Source organism: Corythoichthys intestinalis, chromosome 1, assembly GCF_030265065.1.
Source record: "Corythoichthys intestinalis isolate RoL2023-P3 chromosome 1, ASM3026506v1, whole genome shotgun sequence".
Taxonomy (NCBI): domain Eukaryota; kingdom Metazoa; phylum Chordata; class Actinopteri; order Syngnathiformes; family Syngnathidae; genus Corythoichthys; species Corythoichthys intestinalis.
The window spans coordinates 1385657-1407636 of NC_080395.1; positions in this window are offsets into that span (position 1 = coordinate 1385657).

Below are 21980 nucleotides of genomic sequence, written 5' to 3' on the forward strand. Positions count from 1 at the left end.
AAACAATGGACAGTTTGCGCACCACGCTAGCGAAGTGCAGCAATTGATTTCCAACGCACCAAGGAAAACAAAAGTCGGACTTGGAAGTGACGAAGGCAGCCAGATCTGTTCGGATGGGACAGAGCTAGTGTGAAGTGTGAAGCGGTACAGAGATCGTGAATTTTTAACCCTGAAAAAAAAACCACTACAATGGTGGAAAGGGCAGCATATTGTTTCCACGAAACGCAGTCTACTTAAACATGAACATGTGAATCAGTTGCTCTTCCTCAAGAAAAATCTGCCCTTTAAAAAGGATATAGACAGTGATGAGGAATAAAAAAAAAATGTGGAAGCACAGGCATAAGTTAATGACTTTGTTGTGTATAAGGTTAAAGTAATGATTATAGACCTGTCTGTCTAAAATGCCATGTTTTTATTCCCCGAGTTATATCAGTGGTAAAGCATAATTTATTATTTATTTATGATAATACTAGCAGGTTTAATTCTTTTTTTCTAGAGCTGCTGCATATAATTAATATGGTTTGCTTGTAAGATGTTTATGTTGAAAATTTGCACTTAAATTACTTACCTATTGTGTTCAAAACACCAGGAAATACAGTAATTAAATTACTGTACTTTATTGTTGTCTGTCACTGGAGTTTTATTTTATTGTCAATCCCATCCAACAAAATAACGGTCATAGAGTAGGCCTTATTTTTTTTTTCATAAAAAAAAAAAACTAACATCGGCATGAAATTTTGTTGTTTAAAATACTGTGCGAACACACAACAAATGTTTACTATCGTATCGTTTTCACTCTGTATCGAATCGTATCGTTCTTAAACTGTATCGAATCGCTCGGCTTAAAGATGTATCGTTTTTTTAATCGACTCGTAACCTGTGTATCTAGATACACATCGAATCGTCTAAATGCCTGAGATTCCCAACCCTAGTTTTTTGTATGTGTTATAGAAATAACTGCTAAAACAGTTTTCTTTGCATTTCAATAGTTTAACAGGTTTGACCTCCTCCCCAAAAAATGAAAATAAATAAATAATAAAATTTCTGGCTCCGTGTCAACCTTCACGTCGGGGAGTTCCGGCAAGAAATTCTAGCCATGTTAGGTTTTGTGTTGGTTTCTCCTAGTGTGACTTGTCCCTGTAATTGCCCATTGCTCTCACCTGTGTGTGTTCTCCCAGTGTATCCTGCAATCTGCATCCACCTGTGTTACCCAGCTGTTCCTCGTCTCGTTACCCCTTGTCTGCGTGTGTGTATATAATGACCCAGTTTCTTGTCACTCCTTGTTGCGTCATTGTCTATGTCAATGTCAGCGTCTATGTCCGTGTCAAAGCCAAGATCCTGTCCAAGCCCTTGTGTATCCGTCCCTCCGATTTAAGTAAGTTTTGTTTGAATCTTGCCCTTTTGATCCCCAGTGGATTTGGTTGTACTTTGTGTTTTTGTTAGATATCATTAAAACGTTTTTTTTTTTAGTTCATCGCCATCTGCCCTGCCGCTTTTTGTTCCCTGCAATTGGGTCCACACAACCTGCCTGCCTGCCCGCGTCCCTGACGAGCCACTTTCACCCCTGGGTACAATGTATGTGGTGCGGGAGTGGCAGGGCTGGTAGCAAGGGGGCAAATGTTACGTCACTCATCCACCCAACCGGCCCCAACTGCCCCACGCTCTCAATGCATGATGCATTAAAATCAAGATCTGGACTGTATGGCCCTGTCCGAAACCCTGAGTTTGTAATAACATTTTAAAAAATGACAAAGTTCACGTCACGCAATGCTCGTTTTGTAATAAATAAAACTTCTCTTGGCAGTTACAATAACCTGGGCACAACGCCTTGTCACCACGTGACCAGCTCGGGATGTGCTTTTGACACAGAGCACATTAATACCCTCAAGTTGCTATTAAAGCGGAACACAAACATGGCCGTCCGTCTGCTCTTTCTTCATCCTCCCTTTGTACTTCCTGTCTGTCCTTATCACCTCGGCACTTTTCACTTTTGTGTGCCGCTAATTAGACGTCCTCTTCAACTTTTGCTCGGGAGGAGCCTCTTCAATGCTTCCTTTGTCCGACGTGTGTGTGCGGGCGCGTTTGTCACAAAACACAGTTTCCGCACTGTTTTATGGGCGACATAAGGAATTTTCACTTGAGCTGTGAAATGAACATGCAAGCTTTCAAATTCTCACTTATGAATTATTTCGAGGCATTAAGTAGAAATTTTTAAGGGATTTTTTTTCCCCCTGTTGTTTTTACAAGTATTTTTCATTGATGGCAGTCATAACTTTCAGCAATAAAAAAATAATAATAATGGTTGAACAGATGGAAACCCATAGTCCAAAATGTAAGCTTCAACTCATTCACTGCCATTGACAGTGATGGGCATCAAATCCATTTAGACTTGGATGGCTAGCACTGAGTGATCATGTTTTATTGGTCTTGACGGCACTAGACCTCCAATACAGTTTGACTGGGAGGCATTTGCCCCTCCTAGTCAAACTGGATTGGACGTGTAACGACGTCAATGGCAGGCAAGAGTTAATTCTGGGTACTTTATGGTTCACTGCCTGATTTTAGGTCACTTACTGTACATTTGGGGCATTTCCAGATCATTTCCTGTTGATTTACAATATGTTCATGTTCATTTTTAAGCGATTTAGGAGGGGGGTTTTTGGGGGGCGGGGGGGTGAGTCCAGTATCATATAAGAATGTGATAATTATCATGTAAAAACATGATGGCATTGCTGCCACCTAAAAAAAAAAAGTCCAGTGTCACCTTATACATGTTATCACGTTATTACCAGGGCTGTCAAAATTATCGCGTTAACGGGCGGTAATTATTTTTTTAAATTAATCACGTTAAAATATTTGATGCAATTAACGCACATGCCCCGCTCAAACAGATTAAAATGACAGCTCAGGGTCATGTGCACTTGTTACTTGTGTTTTTTGGAGTTTTGTCGCCCTCTGCTGGTGTTTGGGTGAGACTGATTTTACGGGTTCAGCGTTTCAGCACCATGAGAATTGTGTAATTATTGACATCAACAATGGCGAGCTACTAGTTTATTTTTTGATTGGAAATTTTACAAATTTTAAGAAAACGAAAACATTAAGAGGGGTTTTAATATAAAATTTCTATAACTTGTACTAACATTTATCTTTTAAGAACTACAAGTCTTTCTATCCATGGATCGCTTTAACAGAATGTTAATGTTAATGCCATCTTGTTGATTTATTGTTATAATAAACAAATACAGTACTTATGTACAGTATGTTGAATGTATATATCCGTCTTGTGTCTTAGCTGTCCATTCCAACAATAATTTACAGAAAAATATGGCATATTTTATAATGGTTTGAATTGCAATTAATTACAATTAATTAATTTCTAAGCTGTGATTAACTCGATTAAAAATGTTAATCGTTTGACAGCCCTAGTTATTACTTGATATTATTACGTTTTTACGTCATAGTATCAGTTTCACGTTTTGGTAGTAATAGTAATGGTAAGTAATGGAAGTTATCACACATTTTTACTTGACCGTTAATAGTTATCACGTTTTTACATGTTAGTTAACAACGTTTTACATAATTATCACGTTTTTACAGTAAACACTTGTTAATTATTACATATTAACATGATACTAATAACATTTTTTACACTATAGTAGTATAGAGTGATAATTAATATGAGTCATTACGTTTTTTAATAATAATTATCACGTTTTTACATGATAGTTATCACGTCTTTACACGACAGTTAACGCTTTTTTACATACTGTAAATATCACATTTTTACTAGACAGTTAACACATGTTTACATAATTATCACATATTTACATGATAGTAATCACATTTTTACAAGATAATTATGTACCGTAATTTTCGGACTATAAGCCGCTACTTTTTTTCCTTCATTTTGAATCCTGCGGCTTATACTCAAGTGCGGCTTATCTATGAGCAAATGCTGTTTTTGTGCCAAATTTGGTGGGTAGCAGCTTATAGTCAGGTGTGTCTTATAGTGCGAAAATTACGGTAAATACGTGTTAACTATCACATATCTTCATGATAGTTAACATGCGTTTACATCATTATCACATATTTACATGATAATAATCACATTTTTACATTATAGGAGTAGTATATAGTGATGATAATTATTAAATGATAATTATCACGTTTTTACATGAGAGTTATCACGTTTTTATCACAGTTAATAGTAATCACATTTTTACATTATCCTATCCTGTAAAAACGTGATACTGGAGTTTTATTTCATTTTTAGGTGGCAGCAATATTTAAAAAAAAAAAAAAAAAAAAAAAAAACTGTATAAATAATGACTACTAATGGGGTTTTTTTTTTTGCAGGCCTGAGTTGAAAGTCAATAGGAGTGAACGGATTTTTTTTTTTTTTAATTTATATTAAAATTAAATTTAAAAAACTTTTTTTTTTTCATTTATTTATGTTTTTTTTTTTTTTTGTGGGAGTTGAATTGGGCTAATAAACCCATGGGAAAGTTTTAGGGGGAAACTTTGCGTACATTTTTGCAATAAACTAGCTGATAATGTCTGTGAATGTTTTAATGTGTGAATTAAATGAATTGGACAAAAACTGCAGGACAAGTAGCATTTTGAAAATTTGACTTTTTTTTTTTTTTTTTTTTACAATTTTATCTATTGGAAATAATTTTTTTTATGTTTTTATTTTTTTTCCAAAATACCTGTGTTTTTGGCCCAAACAAAATGTCAATTGTGCAAATGACAACATGGTCTTTTTATATTTTTTCATTTTATTTTTTTTAACAGACACTAACCACAAACCTAGATTTGTGGCATATTTAGTGTGTATATATATATATATATTTAGAAGCATTGATTAAAATATACAACAACAACAACAACAAAAATCACGTGCGTCGCCTCCCAGGCGCTAACTTTCCTAACATGGACTGCATGCCAAACTTCCCGAAAAGACAACAAACTTTTCCGCCAATTTGAAATAAACACAGACCTGTTGAGATAAGACGGAACGATGCGTGAAGACATAGAAGAAGTACAAAACATGGCGGGAGATAAAAGCGGCGAATATTGCGGGCAATAATGCGGGAATGTTGTGATAACGGAGCCGATATCAAGCCCAGGTGCTGCTAAATTAGCTGGGAAATCACACACTGCTTTGTTGTTGTTAGCCAGGAGCACTTTTAATATCACTCCACCTTTCTTCTGCTTTTCGCTCCGTTTTAGCGTTGAATTCCCAAAGTGACTAAAACCAAACATCAGCGAGGAGCAATTTTCATCCCTTCATTTCAAACGATCAAAGCGCACAAAACTTTTATTGCTTGTGCAAATCACAAACTGTTCGCTAGCGAAATTCAATGGAGATGCAGAGAATGATGCTAGTGTGCTAACAGCGGCAAGGGGCAGTGCTAACGCTGAAAAAAAAATCGTATGCTAACTCGGAACCTAGAGGAGTCACTGTTAAAAAATAGCCTCTATTTTAACTCATTGGGTTCCATTGATTCATTTCATGATTGATTCCACTCTTCTTCCCAGTTTTGGAGGCATTTACAGGTCACTTCCTGTGATTTTGAGTCATTTACTTTTCATTTTGGGCATTTGAGTAACCCAAAATCAACAGGAAGTGACCCATAAATGCCCCGAAATCAACAGGAAGTGACTTAGAAATACCTAAAAATCAAAAGGAAGTGACTGAAAATCAACAGGAAATGACTTGAAATGGCCCAAAAATTGGCAGCGAATCAACAAACTAGAATATGATTGATAATGATGATTTCCTGACCTATGCATCAATACAGTGGTGTGAAAAAGTATCCGAACCTTTTGGAATTTCTCACATTTCTGCATAAAATCAAACATCAAATGTGATGTGATCTTTGTCAAAATCACACAGATGAAAAAACAGTGTCTGCTTTAACTAAAACCACCCAAACATATATAGGTTTTCATATTTTTAAAGAGGATAATATGCAAACAATGACAGAAGGGGTAAAAATAAGTCAGTGAACCATCACATTTAATAATAATAATAATAATAATAATACATTTTATTTATAACGCACTTTATATTTGAAAAACAAATCTCAAAGTGCACGGGGGGGGGGGGGTTAGGTTTAGAATTTAGTGGGGGTGGGAGTTGGATGGTTGGAAGAAGAGTAGGGTCGGAGTCGAGGTGGGGGGGGGTTTAGGTTTAGAATTTAGTGGGGACGGGAGTTGTAAGGTTGGAAGAAGAGTAGGGTCGGAATTGAGGTGTGGGGTTTAGGTTTAGAATTTAGTGGGGGAGGGGGTTGGAAGAAGAGTAAGGTCGGAATTGAGGTGGGGGGGTTTGATTAAAAATTAGTGCAAAGTGGGGGCGGGGGTTGGAAGGTCTGAAGAAGAGTAGGGTCGGAGACGAGGGGGGTGTAGGTTTAGAATTTAGAGGGGGAGGGGGTTGGAAGGTTGGAAGAAGAGTAAGGTGGGACTTGAGGTGGGGGGGTTTGATTAAAAATTAGTGCGAAGTGGGGTCGGGGGTTGGAAGAAGAGTAGGGTCGGAGATGAGGGTGGGGTTTGGTTCAGAAGGTAGGAAGAAGAGTAGGGTCGGAATTGAGGTGGGGGGTTAGGTTTAGAATTTAGTGGGCGAGGGAGTTGGAAGGTTGGAAGAAGAGTAAGGTCGGAATTGAGGTGGGGGGGTTTGATTAAAACTTAGTGCGAAGTGGGGGCGGGGGTTGGAAGGTTGGAAGAAGAGTAGGGTCGTAGACGAGGGGGGGGTTTAGGTTTAGAATTTAGTGGGGGAGGGGGTTGGAAGGTTGGAAGAAGAGTAAGGTCGGAATTGAGGTGGGGGGGTTTGATTAAAAATTAGTGCGAAGTGGGGTCGGGGGTTGGAAGGTTGGAAGGAGAGTAGGGTCGGAGACGGGGGGTTTGGTTCCGAATTTTAGGAAGGTAGGAAGAAGAGTAGAGTCTGAGTCGAGGGGGGATGGGGGGTGGTGTTAGGGTTTTAGGTTTAGAATTTAAATATTATATTATATTATAATAGCTGCAGATCCGTCTGGCACACCTATCAGGACTAATTTGGGCCCAGTCTTCACTACAAAACTGCTGTAGTTCAGTCAGATTCCTAGGATGTCTAGTATGAATCGCTGTCTAGGTCAGGGGTCAGCAACCTTTTTGGTGTGGCGTGCCGCTTTCAAATTTTCTTGTCAATCAGTGTGCCACACCAAGATTAATGACGCACATCCAAATTTTTATATCCAACAGAACTGTAATTTTACTCCAAAGAAAACAACATGAACATACGTTGAAATCTTACAACTACCATTCTTCTTTATCAAATAACTAAAAAATAAAAGTATATTGTAGAAAATATCAAAACTTGAGCATCATCTTATGTAAACATATCACACACACACACAACCCAGCAAGAAAAGGGGAACAAGCGTGATTCTCAGTGCAGGTCTCTCACAGTACAGAGCGGGCTGTTTTAACCTTCAAAGTCAGGCGACTACTTTGTCTTTTTCACTAACAGTGAATTCTATGCACAATTTTAGATTTTATATAACAAATACAAAAGATGACTACCTTAATGTGATCCCTGGCCCTGTTTTCCATGAATTTCATGTTTCGTCTCGTAGTTGCATTTGACACTTGTTGTGCGACACACACACAACGCTCCCGAGGCATAATGCACAGAGCAAGCGGAAGTAACCAGCCAACCAGTTGTTACCGGCACCCCCAAGGGGCCGCTGTCCCCTACAGTATGACCAGCTTACTAGTTAAGCGTAAGAAAAAGAGAGGCAGGGAGCAAGTTGTTGAGAGAGAGTTGTGCGAAGAGCGCCATGAAAAGTGGCTGTGTCCCATGCTGGTTTTAGTTTTGTTAATAAAAGTCTCCAGCAAAATACCATCCAACGTGTCACTGAGTTTTTATACACATCACCACCTCTCTGAAGTAAGCACCGGGCGAATCGACGACAACAAGCTACGTAAATCGCCTGTCCACCACACCCTACGGTGCAGAGTTGCAATTACCAAAAAGTGCAGTTGGTAACACAGTGTACTTCCGCCAGCTCTCTGATTGGTCGGCTTCGTGACATGTTAGTAGCGTGGGCTGAATTAAACGCGCAGAGAAAAAAAAAATCCGACAAGCGCAGGAGTCGAGAAATTGGGGATGAGCTGGAGGTGTGCTCAAAATCCATTATTACTCGCATATAACGCCACAGGCAGAGTGGGTGAGAGGGGCAGTCCCGTAAAGCCCCTAAATAACAGGGCGCGCAACTGAAAATGCCTTCATTTCCGGTAAAAAGGCACATTGTAAATGGGCTCGCTTCCGCTATCCAAACAGCTAAACATGAAAAGGTTCACACTCCGGATGTTTTCAGTAATCCTTTATGTGTCCGTTTTCTTTTTTATGAAACTAAAACAGTGGTCTCAAACCGGTCCTCAAAGGGCCGCAGGGGGTACTGGATTTCATTCCAACCAAACGAGACAAATACCTTTTCACCAATCTGGTTTCTTACAAGTGTAATCAGTTGATTGCAATCAGGTGCTGCTTATGTTAGTAGAAACCAGGACCCACTGCGGCCCTTTGTGGAGTCGGTTTGAGACCGCTGAACTAAAACAATGAAAAAATACATGCAATCAGCAACAATGCTGCAAATAACAAAAATGCCATCCATATATGCAAACACAATTAGCCTGTATTCAGTAGTTCTTAATTAGAAATATCAAACACGTTTCCCCTCAAACATGCAACCTGGAGACAATATAAAGAGTGTAATTCTCAATTTGACAACAAAATACTCACAGACGTTGCTCTAAAGAACACAAATGCCACTCAAGTTGTGAGAGTGGAGCTGCAATGTAACACACTGAATCCCATTTGAAGAACTTCCTATTTGCATTTTTCTTCTACTGTTTTAGAACCAATAAATAAAACGGCCACAAGATGGGGCGCTTGAGCAAGTGATAAAGATACAACCGACAATAAACATAACACGCATTTTTTTTTTTTTTTTTTTTGCCATGCCCTCGCGTGTCACTCGTTAACCCTTCGCGTGCCAGTGCTGACACGCGTGTCATAGGTTGCCGACCCCTGCTTCAGGTCATGCCTCAGCATCTCAATGGGGTTCAAGTTCGGACTTTGACTTGGCCACTCCAAAACATCTGTTATGTTCTTCTGAAACCATTCTGAAGTTGATTTACTTCTGTGTTTTGGATTATTGTCTTGTAGCATCCATCCTCTTTTTAGCTTCAACAGTCCAACAGATGGCCTCAGATTTTCCTGCAAAACATCCTGATAAACTTTTGAATTCATTCTTCCATTAATGATTGGAAATAATATTTTATTCATGCTTATAAAACACATAACTGCTCTGATACTATATTCATCTGTGAAGCTGTATCCACATGTATTTCTTTGAACATAATAAAAAGAGTTTCTGTCGACTGCCTTATCTGATTTTACTCCCTCTCGTGCCAGCTAAGGCTAAGTTCTCAAGGTCATAACTCATTATGTTTTTCTGTGGAAAACCACCAGAGTTAAGACTTAAGTTTCACTTTCGTTTTCATAGGTATCGTTTCATAGTAAGCAATGCCCTTTCAACAAGCATATGTAGACCCTTCACTTGTATATTCTCTTTGTACTCCTGCGTGTTCACAGCATCTGGCTGGAGCACACCATTGTACCCTGGATATACATCTTGTGTTCTAAAAAGTCTTCGAAGCAGGCAATCCTTGGCTGTGTTGATTCATTTCTCATTCGAGCTATCGAGTTGACACTAGTCTTGGAGTTCAAAATTGAATTTCCCTGAATTTGTCCAGGCCCTGAGGCAGCAAAACAGCCCAAAATCACGATGGGGATGAGATGTTGGTGAGCTGTTCCATTTTTCCGCCCAACATGTCGTTGTGTGTTACTCCCAAACATTACAACTTTGGTTTCATCAGTCCACAAAATATTTTGCCACAACGTCTGGCGTGTCCAAGTGCCTTTTTGCGATCATTGAACAAGCAACAATGGGGTTTTTTTAGACAGCAGTGACTTCCTCCGTGGAATCCTCCCGCGAACACCATAGTTTTACACATAGTTGATGTGTGCACAGAAATATTGGACTGTGCCAGTCTTTAGTTGACACTCTAGGGTTCTTTTTTACCTCTCTGAGGATTCTGTGCTGAACTCTTGGCGTAATCTTTTGGTGGATGGCTACTCCTTGGGAGAGAAGCAACAGTACCAAACACTCTCCATTTGTAGACAACTTCTCTGACTGTCGATTGATGAACATCCAGACCTTTAGAGATGGTTTTTCATCGTTTTCCAACCTTATACAAATCAACAATCTTTAAGTCTCTTTAGGCAGAGGGTTCACTTACTTATTTTCCTCCTTTTTGTCGTTCTTTGCATGCTATCCTCATTAAAATAATAAAACCAAAAATGTTTGGGTGGTTTTAGTTAAAGCAGACACTGTTTTTTCATCTGTGTGATTTTAACAAAGATCAGATCACATTTGATGGTAATTATATGCAAAAATTTGAGGAATTCCAAAAGGTTCAGATACTTTTTCATACCGTTGTACATTAGTCCAACCCCTAGTTCCAATGCACATTTAAAACTAACACTCCAACCTTGAGTATTACAGGAGTAAATAACACGTAATTTTCAGTATGTGACCAGATTAGCCGACTCGTCACAAACGACTAAAATAATTGTTTGTGCCATCCCTGGTTGATTGTCAAGTTATTATTCTTTTTCACATTCAACATTTCAGGGGCGTTAGTACACAGGCGATGCTAACGCGACGACAGCTAACAGCGCATCCAAATAGCAAAGTCGAATTAATCATTTTTTGTGTGTTCAATTTGCTCTCGTTGCGTCGTCGCGGCTCCCACACAACGGCGGCGGCGGCGGCTGATAGCGGTGAGGCAATAACAATAAAATGTCATCAATCTGCCTCTGTCACAGCAAGTTTGTACACAGTAATGACATTAGGCCCGCAGTGGCGAGCGCGCCGCGCTCTTAAAGGCGCAGCGACGCACATTTGTGACACATATCAAGAGGGAGGGACGTGTAATAGCATGTTAGCTTTATATCATCGACTATTGACTCTTCTTCTGTATGTTGCTGTAACTCTGTACCATGTAAAGGGTTAATCTCATTCATTCTTGGTTTTGTAGAGTTGATTGATATTATCGGGTAGCCTATTATATCGGCCAATAAAAGCATTTTGAAATGATATTGGGTAATATCGACATCGGTTTTTCATGATCTGTTTGGGCCAATATGCATATGGCCTGTGCTGTCATGTCCACTAATTGCCTCCAGTTTCTGGTGTTTTCACACCCCCTGCTGGCACGAGGTGTAATAACTTTTTTTTACAAGTTCCAGCAAGTTCTGCTGACGTAATATGAGCTCATTGCAAATAGAGACATTTACTTTGTGTAATGCCATTGACGGCCATGTTTGTCGATTTTATTGATGCTAATGTACTTGGATTCAATTGAGGCATAAGTAAGTCCATGCCATTGACAGCCATGGACGTCCAAATTTCCCATTCATTTTCAATGGCAAAAAAACGTCCCCAAATCAACAGGAAATGACCAGATATCAATAGGACGTGTCCTCCAAATGTCCTAATTCCTTTGTCGCATATGGTAGTCGATGCCATTGATGGCCATGGACGTCCAAATTTCCCGTTAATTTCCAACGGCATTTACTTTTGTTAATGCCATTGATGGCCATGCATGTCAATTCTATTGATGCCAATGTACTAGGATTCCATTGACGGCCATGGACGTCCAAATTTCCCATTCATTTTCAATGGCAAAAAAAACAAAAAAACAATGTCCCTAAATAAACAGGAAATGTTCAGATATCAATAGGATGTGTCCCCCAAATGTGTCCCCGATTCCATTGACGGCCAAGGACGTCCAAATGTCCCATTTATTTTCAATGTCAAAAAAACAATTTCCCCAGTTAACAGGAAACGACCAGATATCAATAGGACGTGTCCCCCAAATGTCCCCGATTTCATTGACGCATATGGAAGTCGATGCCATTGACGGCCGTGGATGTCCAAATTTCTCATTCATCTTCAATGGCAAAAAAAAAATAAATGTCCCCAAATAAACGGGAAATGGTCAGATATCAATAGGATGTGTCCCCCAAATGTGTCCCCAATTCCATTGACGGCCATGGACGTTCAAATTTCCTATTCATTTCCAATGGATTTTACTTTGGTTAATGCCATTGACGGCGCATGTCAATTCTATTGATGTCAATGTACTAGGATTCCATTGACGCATATGTAAGTCGATGCCACTGACGGCCATGGACGTCCAAATTTCCTATTCCTTTTCAATGGCAAAAAAAAACAATGTCCACAAATAAACAGCAAATGACCAGATATTAATAGGAGGTGTCCCCCAAATGTCCCTGATGTCATTGATGCATATGGAAGTTGATGCCATTGACGGCCATGGACGTCCAAATTTCCCATTCATTTCCAATTGCATTTACTTGAGTTAATGCCATTGACGGCCATGCATGCCAATTCTATTGATGCCAATGTACTAGGATTCCATTGACAGCCATGGACGTCCAAATTTCCCATTTATTTTCAATGGCAAAAAAAAGCCAATGTTCCCAAATAAACAGGAAATGACCAGATATCAACAGGACGCGTCCCCGATTCCATTCGCGCATATGGAAGTCAATGCCATGAACGGCCAAGTCCAAATTTCCCATTCATTTCCAATGGCAATTACATTGATTAATGCCATTGAAGGCCATGCATGTCAATTCTATTGTTGCTAGGATTCCATTGACGCATTTGTAAGTCGATGCCATTGACGGCCATGGACATTCAAATTTCTCCTTCATTTTTCAACGGTACCTGTCCTCATAATGTCACCAAATCAACAAGAAGTGACCTGATATTCTCCTCGAAATGTCCCCAAATCATCCTAGGCAGGGCTAAGATCTGTATCTCACCACACCAAAGCCCCATAGTAATTTCTCCAGAAATTTCAGCTTCTAGTTATTAAAGAATTCAGTGGGGCATCACAATACAATTAGCCATCATATGTTAAGTCCACGACCGCATATATTGGTATCGGTTTGATATCGGTATCGGTTTTTGGAAGTTGGACAATATCCGCATATTGGTTAAAAATCATTATAGGACAACTCCATGATTTTGTCTTTTGACCGAAGAAGAAGAATGAAAACGGGAATTTGGAAAATGCAACACCGCAATACTCTTCAATCCTACTATTTTAGTTACAGCATGACCAAGTGTCAACCAAGTGTCGCATCTTTTAACACTTCTGTGACAGATGATGTTGCATTATTCAAAATGTTGCCTGTTTAATTAATAAAACGTTAATGCAGACGATATTGATATTATTTCCTACAGGTTTTCTATCAAAGCATCGCCCATTGGAATGTAACGGAAGGTAATAAAGTCCAATGAAAATGTGTCGGTGGCTAATTGAAAACGGTTAAAGCGAGCGTGGAGTAAAAATGAAGACAAAGAAGGAAGGACAAGAGCACGGCGGCGTTAATGTGCTCTCTTAGCGCTCGTTACTTTTAGCGTGCGCTCGCCGAGATGTAAATATCTTCTTATTGCTTTATTCACGTTTAATTGACTCCAGTGGCTAACGCTGGGAAAACAATAACACTGACTCATTGCTTCGCAACATGCCTGTTAAATACTGTAAACTCATTGGACACTTCATTAGGGAGGGATAACATTTCGACGTTCCTCGGGGTAAATATTACGGCGGGGCTGCAATTAACCAATATGTCGATCGGCGATTAATCCTCGTTGTGTTTTCTGATGAGTTGACTCATGGCATCATGTACAAATCAGATTATTTTGGGTTTAACTTTTTTTGCTTAAGCCTACAGGCTGAGAAAAGTTGGACGACGTAAGTAACTATAAATATTTTATGATAGTATATAAAATTATATATAATCATAGGCGGAGTTTGACTTTTGGAGCGGGGGGCACAATATGTTGGTGACCCCGAAATGAAGTGTTAGCAATAAAATTAGCTTCCAAGAATATTTCTAATAATAAGTTGTAAATGAGTGTTTTTTGTTTTCAATCATTCTTGAGGGGAATTCTAAAATCAGGCTACTTATTTTCGCCAAGATCGTCATCCATTGAGTATGGTACGTCCTCCGGTGTCGTGCCAATGTAGTTACCTCAGTCAAGAATTGTATCCCCTAGGTGGAGCCATATAGAGGTAGATTTGTGTCTTCATTATTCAATCCAAAAAAAAAATCTTCAATCAAAATATATATTTTTAATAAAAAAGGCACCTCAATCAAAAAAAAAAAGTGAATGCAAAACTAAATTTGAAACCCAAAAAAAATGCATTTGAAAGCTATTTTCATTTCATTTATTTTTTATTTTGATTGAAACAACTTTTTTGATTGAAGTAATGTTGTGTGTCACATAGCCACATTTTGGCCAGGACATTTGTGTCTTTATTCTTCAATCAAAAAATTAAGTTGCTTCATACAAAAAAAAATATTTTCAATCATAAAAAAAGTCACTTCGATAAAAAAGTGTTTGAATGCAAAAATGAATTTGAAACCCCCCAAAATGCATTTGAAAGCTATTTTTATTTATTTTATTTTTTTTATTTAAGAAACTTTTTGATTGAATTAATGTTGTTTTGTGTCACATAGCCACATTTTGGCTAGGACGTGTGTCTTTATTATTCAATCAAAAAATTAAGCTGCTTCATACAAAAAAAAACATTTTCAGAAGGAAAATCATTTCATTCATAAAAAAAAAAAAGTCACCTCAATCAAAGAAAATCTGTTTGAATGGAAAAATAAATTTGAAACCCCCCAAAAAATGCATTTGAAAGCTATTATTATATATATATATATATTTTTTTTTTGATTGAAGCAATGTTGTTTTGTGTCACATGGCCACATTTTGGCTAGGTCATTTGTGTCTTTATTATTCAATCAAAAAATTAATTTGCATCATACAAAAAATAAGTATTTTCAAAAGAAAAATCACTTCAATCGAAAAAAAAAATTCGATCATTAAAAAAAAAGTTTTTGAATGCGAAAAAAAATTTGAGGCTCGAAGATTTACATTTGAACACTTAATTTTTCATTTAAAAATGTTTGATTTAGCAATCCTTTTTGTGTTTGGGCCATATTATGGTTAGGCCATTTGTGTCTAAATCATTCAGTCCCCCAAAAAGTTGCTTCAGTCAAGGAAAAAATCATTTGAAAAACAAAACTGCCCTCTGCTATTTTATTTATTTATTTATTTTAAGTAATATGCAAAGCAAATGACCGTATAAGGTGCTAGTCACATGATCCGTTCAAAAAATAATTTTGACCCATTATAAAAATATATATTTTTTGTTCATTTCATTCATTTTTGTTGCTTGTTTTCTTGCTTTACAACTTTTATATAGATATGAAAGTCAATTACATACAATGACACTTCAACTCTGCTTCTGGGCGGAGTTTGACTTTTAGGGCAGGGGAGAGCACAATATGTTGATGACCCCGAAACGCAGTGTCAGCAATAAAATAAACTTACAAGACTATTTAAAATATTAAGTTGAAAATGAGGCCGCTTAGGCTATGCTTTTCACCAAGATCGTCATCCATTGAATATGCTACGCCCACCGGTGTCGTGCCAATGTAGTTACCCCAGTCTGGGTGGAGCCACTGCACTGCACTGATTTCCTTGATTTCTGTGTTTTTGTGATCTGCAAGGTTTTAAAACATGGCACATCTATGAAAAAAAATAATAAAAATTCTGTCGTATACCGCAACATACGTACTGAACGTTAAAAAAGGCTAAGTTTCACTGTTTTACTTGTAGGATGACCTACAACTGTTATTACTGTTATTCAAGTCCTGTATGGAGTTTCTCCAGTTTTGTAAAAGTCGATGTCCAAAATATATAACTGTGGTTCTTTTCTGGCTTCAATTAATTGTTTAAGTCGACAACCCTTATAACTAATGTGTGCCAGGAGACACAATTTTTGACGGGGGTAACTACATTGGCAAGACACCGGTAGTGGCTCTGTTGTACAATTAGCGTCTTTAGTGGGGCAAATTGAAACGCCGCTCACCATTTTGACAGTGGTCTCTAGCGTTTCATGGTCCACATTTTCAATCTTTGGTTCTTGCTCAGTAGTTGTTTGCCACGTTTGAAAGCTTAGGTCTGGAAAAAAGCAAAAAACAAATCCATATTGCTTTTTCGGTCCTCGGGTGGTTTTGGCTAAGCAAAGCAAATGACCATCTAAGGTGCTAGTCATATAATCTGTTCGACAAATAATTTTGACCCATTATAAAAAAATCATTCATTTCATTCATTTTTGTTATTTGTTTTATTGCTTTACAACTTTTATGAACAATATTTTACCGAAAAATTCTTATACTGTATAGGAAAGTCAATTACATGCAATGACACTTTCCGGGTGCAAGTCATGTTTCACACTGCTGCGGTCCGTCCACTCTAGCTAGCTGCATGCAGGCTCTCTCAGCCAATTAGCCCATCTATGCACGCTCTCTTAGCCAATCAGTACATCGTTGTCACAGCGATCACAACAGAAGTGGCAACATGGAAGATATTTGACTCAAAATGAAACAGAATTTAGCAATATAATAGTAGCGCATAGCGATAGGTCGTCGATTCATTCAAATAATATATGTTTAAAAAGTTTTTTGTTTTGTTTTTTGTAGGACTGTCAAATTTATCGCGTTAACGGGCGCTAATTTTTGTTTTTAATTACTCACGTTCAAATATTTAACTCATTCAACGCATGCGCAGAAAGACCCACTCACGCATTGCCGCAAACAGACTACAATGGCGCCATTTTACGTATATTGAGAGCTAAGAGGCAGAGACAAGCGAGTGGAGTGGACACAGGCATTTATTTGGGCCGTGCTATTTATTGGCTAAAGCTTTGGCATCTCTTCAACAACAATTATCACTATTGTGGCGAGCGACGTGGGGAAGAATGACAGGAGATGATCTTTTTCTTAACACCCCGTATTTTAACACAACGCAGAGAAGATACAGTGGGGCGAATAAGTATTTAGTCAACCACCAATTATGCAAGTTCTCCTACTTGAAAATATCAGAGGCCTGTAATTGTCAACATGGGTAAATCTCAACCATGAGAGACAGAATGTGGGGGAAAAAAACAGAAAATCATATTGTTTGATTTTTAAAGAATTTAAAGATTTTAAAGAATGTATTTGCAAATCATGGTGGAAAATAAGTATTTGGTCAATACCAAAAGTTCATCTCAATACTTTATTATGTACCTTTTGTTGGCAGAAAACAGCCCCAAAGCATGATGTTTCCACCCTCATGCTTCAGAGTGAGTATGGTGTTCTTCGGATGCATGTCAGGGAACGGGAAGGCCGGTGGTGTGTGGACCCAAATGCAGGGAAAGGAGACGAGGCAGATTGACGGTGCAAAATGATTTAATTATGGCAAGCAAAAAACAAAGTACCAACAAATAATGACGAGATTCCCCAAAAAAACACAGCGGCAAACAAAACTCAGGTTACTAACAAAAGGCTAGGTATCAAAACTTACTGAGGGGAACACGAGGGCTTGGAGAGATGCGAGAATGCTGACCAGAACTTGGACATGGACGTCGACAGACTTTGACAATGACGCAACAAGAAGTGAAAAGAAAATGGGAGCTTATATACACACACGCAGACAAGGGGTAAGGAGACAACAAGGAACAGGTGAGCACAGGAGGATACACTAGGAGAAGGTACATCAGGTGAAATCAATGGGCAATCACAGGGACAAGTCACACTAGGAGAAAACAAACACAAAACCTAACAATGCAATTCAATATTCTTTCTCCTCCAAACACGAGAACCTGTGTTTCTACCAAAAAGTTCTATTTTGGTTTCATCTGACCATAACACATTCTCCCAGTCCTCTACTGGATCATCCAAATGCTCTCTAGCGAAACGCAGACGGCCTGGACATGTACTTCCTTCAGCAGGGGGACACGTCTGGCAGCGCAGAATTTGCGGCGCATTGTGTTACTGATAGTAGCCTTTGTTACTGTGGTCTCAGCTCTCTGTAGGTAATTCACTAGGTGCCCCCGTGTGGATCTGGGATTTTTGCTCTCCGTTCTTGTTATCATTTTGACGCCACGGGGTGAGATCTTGAATGAATGAATGAATGAAATATTTATTGTCATCATCATCGGTATCATTGACAATTACAAATGTAATATGATTTGCCCGAAGGAAGGAACTAAAGAAGAAGACAGTTACATACATCATATGGCCACAAACTGTACAATAATACTATCAACAATCTGACTTTACAATAACTCAGCGTCCAGTCAAGCAGCTCGATTGCGATTGTTGACACAGCAGTCTCTTGCACAAGATTAGTGGTCTGAATTTCAGGGCGTACAAGGTTATGGCTTTGTCATGTCTCTGACATTCTAGCATCTATTTGTTGTGAGAACATTTTGTTGTGGCTATGTGTGTGGCAAAAGTGATTATGTGTTATCCTTTATCCTTGTGTTATCCTTCTTGGATGGAGCCCCAGATCGAGGGAGATTATCAGTGGTCTTGTATGTCATATTCTAATAATTGCTCCCACAGGTGATTTCTTTTTTTTTTTTAAAAACCTGTCCTGTTCAGCTGTTTGACACAGAGAATGGAAGTCTAAGTGCCCGGATTCTGAACAGCTTTAATGTTTCACATGGAGAGTCTGACATGCTCCCATTTTGATCCTTCAAAATACCTTTTTATTATGACAAAGCAGCGAACAGGAAGGGATTATGGGGGGACAGAAGAAAAGAAATACAAGAGAAGAAAGAAAAGAAACACATAAACAACAACAAGAAATACATTGAACATCTAAACTAGTTACTAATATGCTGGTGCTATCGTCAGCGAGATGTATTTCCGGTTTACACCATGTGGGGGCCAATTGGCCAGTGAAAGAGGAGAATGGGGGTGGGGGTGTCTATAAGACTATAAGCTAAGTGATTGAAAGGGGTAGAGCAGCGGTCTCAAACCGACTCCACAAAGGGCCGCAGTGGGTCCTGGTTTTTGTTCCAACAGATCCAGCACAAACAGTTCAACCAATGAGGTTTCTACTAACATAAGCAGCACCTGATTGCAATCAACTGATTACACTTGTAAGAAACCAGATTGGTGAAAAGGTATTTGTCTCGTTTGGTTGGAATGAAATCCAGTACCCCCTGCGGCCCTTTGAGGACCGGTTTGAGACCACTGGGGTAGAGTGTACACAAATCAGTTCTGTGATCTAGAACCCAATAATCGTGTGAATCTCTTATGAGTGTAAGCCCGTTGGCGACCAACCCTACGCCACCGCATCGCCAATCCCGGCACCGGAACCCCCTACCCGAGCATGCCCTACCACATCCAACAGCACGCAAGCCCCACCGGGCGCGCGACAGCCACGCAGACGGGCGGAGAAACCGCGCGGGCGCCAACCCAGGGCCACGGCCCCCACCCAGCCAGCCCGGGGAGGGAGGGCGGTCGGGGGGGTGGGGGGGCCATGCGCAGCCCATCCCTCCTCCCGCCGCCCAGCAAAGGAGCCACCGTCCCCCCCCCCCCCCCCGGGACCCAGGGTGGTCCCCCGGGCCACACGCGCTCCCATCAACCGGCCTTCAGGGATGGCAGGAGGGAACGCATCACCAACCCCACGCCTACACCCACCCCCGCCCGCCCACCCGGGCCACGAGCCACAGCCCCCCAACCGGCACGGCACGCCACGGGACCCCCAGCGGCCCACCAAGCCCCAGGCAAGGCAGGGTCCCCCGCCGGTGCAGGCGACACCTCGCTGATACACCGGCGCCCAGCCAGCGACCCGCGACGGAGCGCAGGGCGGATGCCTAGCCAGAGAAGAGAGGGGAAGGCGGAAGCAGGAGAACGCCCAGGAACTGCTACGGGGCGATGCAAGATCGGAGACCCGACCCCCCAACCCACTCCCGCGGCCGGCAGCCAAGGCAGAGGGGAGGCCACACCCCGGGAGCCACGCCATATAGAAAAAGTGTGGGACCCACCTACCACCCCATTACTGTGGCTGCCAGGTTCCCGACTGGCAGCCATCACCCAGCACCGTGATGGGGGTGTGAGGGGAGGGTAGTGCAATGTATGCATTAAAATAGGAGAGCTTGGCTTGGGGCACTGGGACCGCAGCATGGAGTTTCTGTCCAGCCGCCCGTCCCACCGCCCTTTGCCGGAGGTGATTTCTTTACACCAAGCGTTTTACCTATTGCAGATTCAGTCTTCCCAGCCTGGTACAGGTCTACAATTTTCTCTCTGGTGTCCTTCGACAGCTCTTTGGTCTTGGCCATAGTGGAGTTTGGAGTGTGACTGACTGAGAGTGTGGACAGGTGTCTTTTATACTGATAATGAGTTAAAACAGGTGCCATTAATACAGGTAACGAGTGGATTTACGTTATTAACATTCTTTCTGTGAGAGGGATCCACAGATAGAAAGACTTGTAATTCTTAATTAAAAATGTGATAAATGTGACCTTGTATATTGTGACTAAATATTGCCATCTAGTGTATTTGTTGAGCTTTCAGTAAATGATACTGTAGCCATTTAACTTCTGCCCAAATGCATGATGGGAAATGCAACCATGACTGTGCGTAGTGGTACCAATTGATATATCTTCTCTGCGTTGGGAAATAAAATAGGGTGTTATGAAAAAGATCAACTACTACCTTTCATCCCCACATTGCTTCCCACGATATTTCTAATTGTTGAGAGAGGGATTGTAAGGCTTTAGCCAATTAAAAAAAAGCTTCAAAGGCTGCCAAAATTCTCTCTACTCATTTAATGTTGCCTTTAAACTCTATGTATACGTAAACCGGTGCCATTATAGACTGAACGCGACAATGCGTGAGTGGGTAGTGCAGTGCATGCATTAATTGTGTTAAATATTTAAAAGTTATTACCGCCGTTAACGCGATAAATTTGATAGCCCTAGTTTAAGCCAAAACTAAAGACCCTGGATGAGTATAAGGCATTTTGTCTGTAACATTAAATACAATTAGAAAACGATTTAATAAAAAAATGAGGGCTGTTAACGGGCGTTAATTAATTTTTTTAATTAATCACGTTAAAATATTTTTAACGCAATTAACGCAGATGTCCCGCTCAGACAGATTTAAATGACAGTACAGTGAAACGCTCACTTGTGTTTTATGGAGTTTTGCTGCCCTCTGCTGGCGCTTGGGTGCGACTGATTTTATAGGCTTCAGCACCCATTACATTGTGTAAGTAATTATTGACATCAACAATGGCGGGCTACTAGTTTATTTTTTGATTGAAAATTTTACAAATTTTATTAAAACGAAAACATGAGGGGTTTTAATATAAAATTTCTATAACTTGTACAAAATGTTTTCTTTTAAATACTGCAAGTCCCTCTATCCATGGATCGCTTTAACAGAATGTTAATAATGTTAAAGAGCATACGACACGAGAAAAAAAAGTCTTAAATGGCATTATTATGTGAATTAGAATCATATTTTGAGACGATTCGACTATATACAACAATTTAGCAAAGCGCAGATGACGAGAAATTAGTCTTTTAATCTGCCGGTTAGCCACACCTACCATTATAGGGCTTTAGCGTCCCCAATAGGTGGATGACGTCAGCGGTAGACTGGGCTCATTGGTTTTACTATTCAGCCCACTGAGGGGGAATTATTCAGAACGAGGAAAACGCGACGAAGAGAGCCGCAAAATGTCATTGTCTCTCTACGCCAATATTTTTACAGGATATTCTTTTTATCCAAGTATTTTTCCCCAATAGCTATATAAATGGCTTGAGAAGGACCAGTCAGCCCGTCGAGGGGGAACTCTTCACAACGAGGAAACGTGACGTGAGAGCGGCAAAATGTCATTGTTTCTGTCTCTTTACTTCAATATTTTTACAGGATATTCTTTTTATCCAAGTATTTTCCCCAATTGCTAAATAAATGG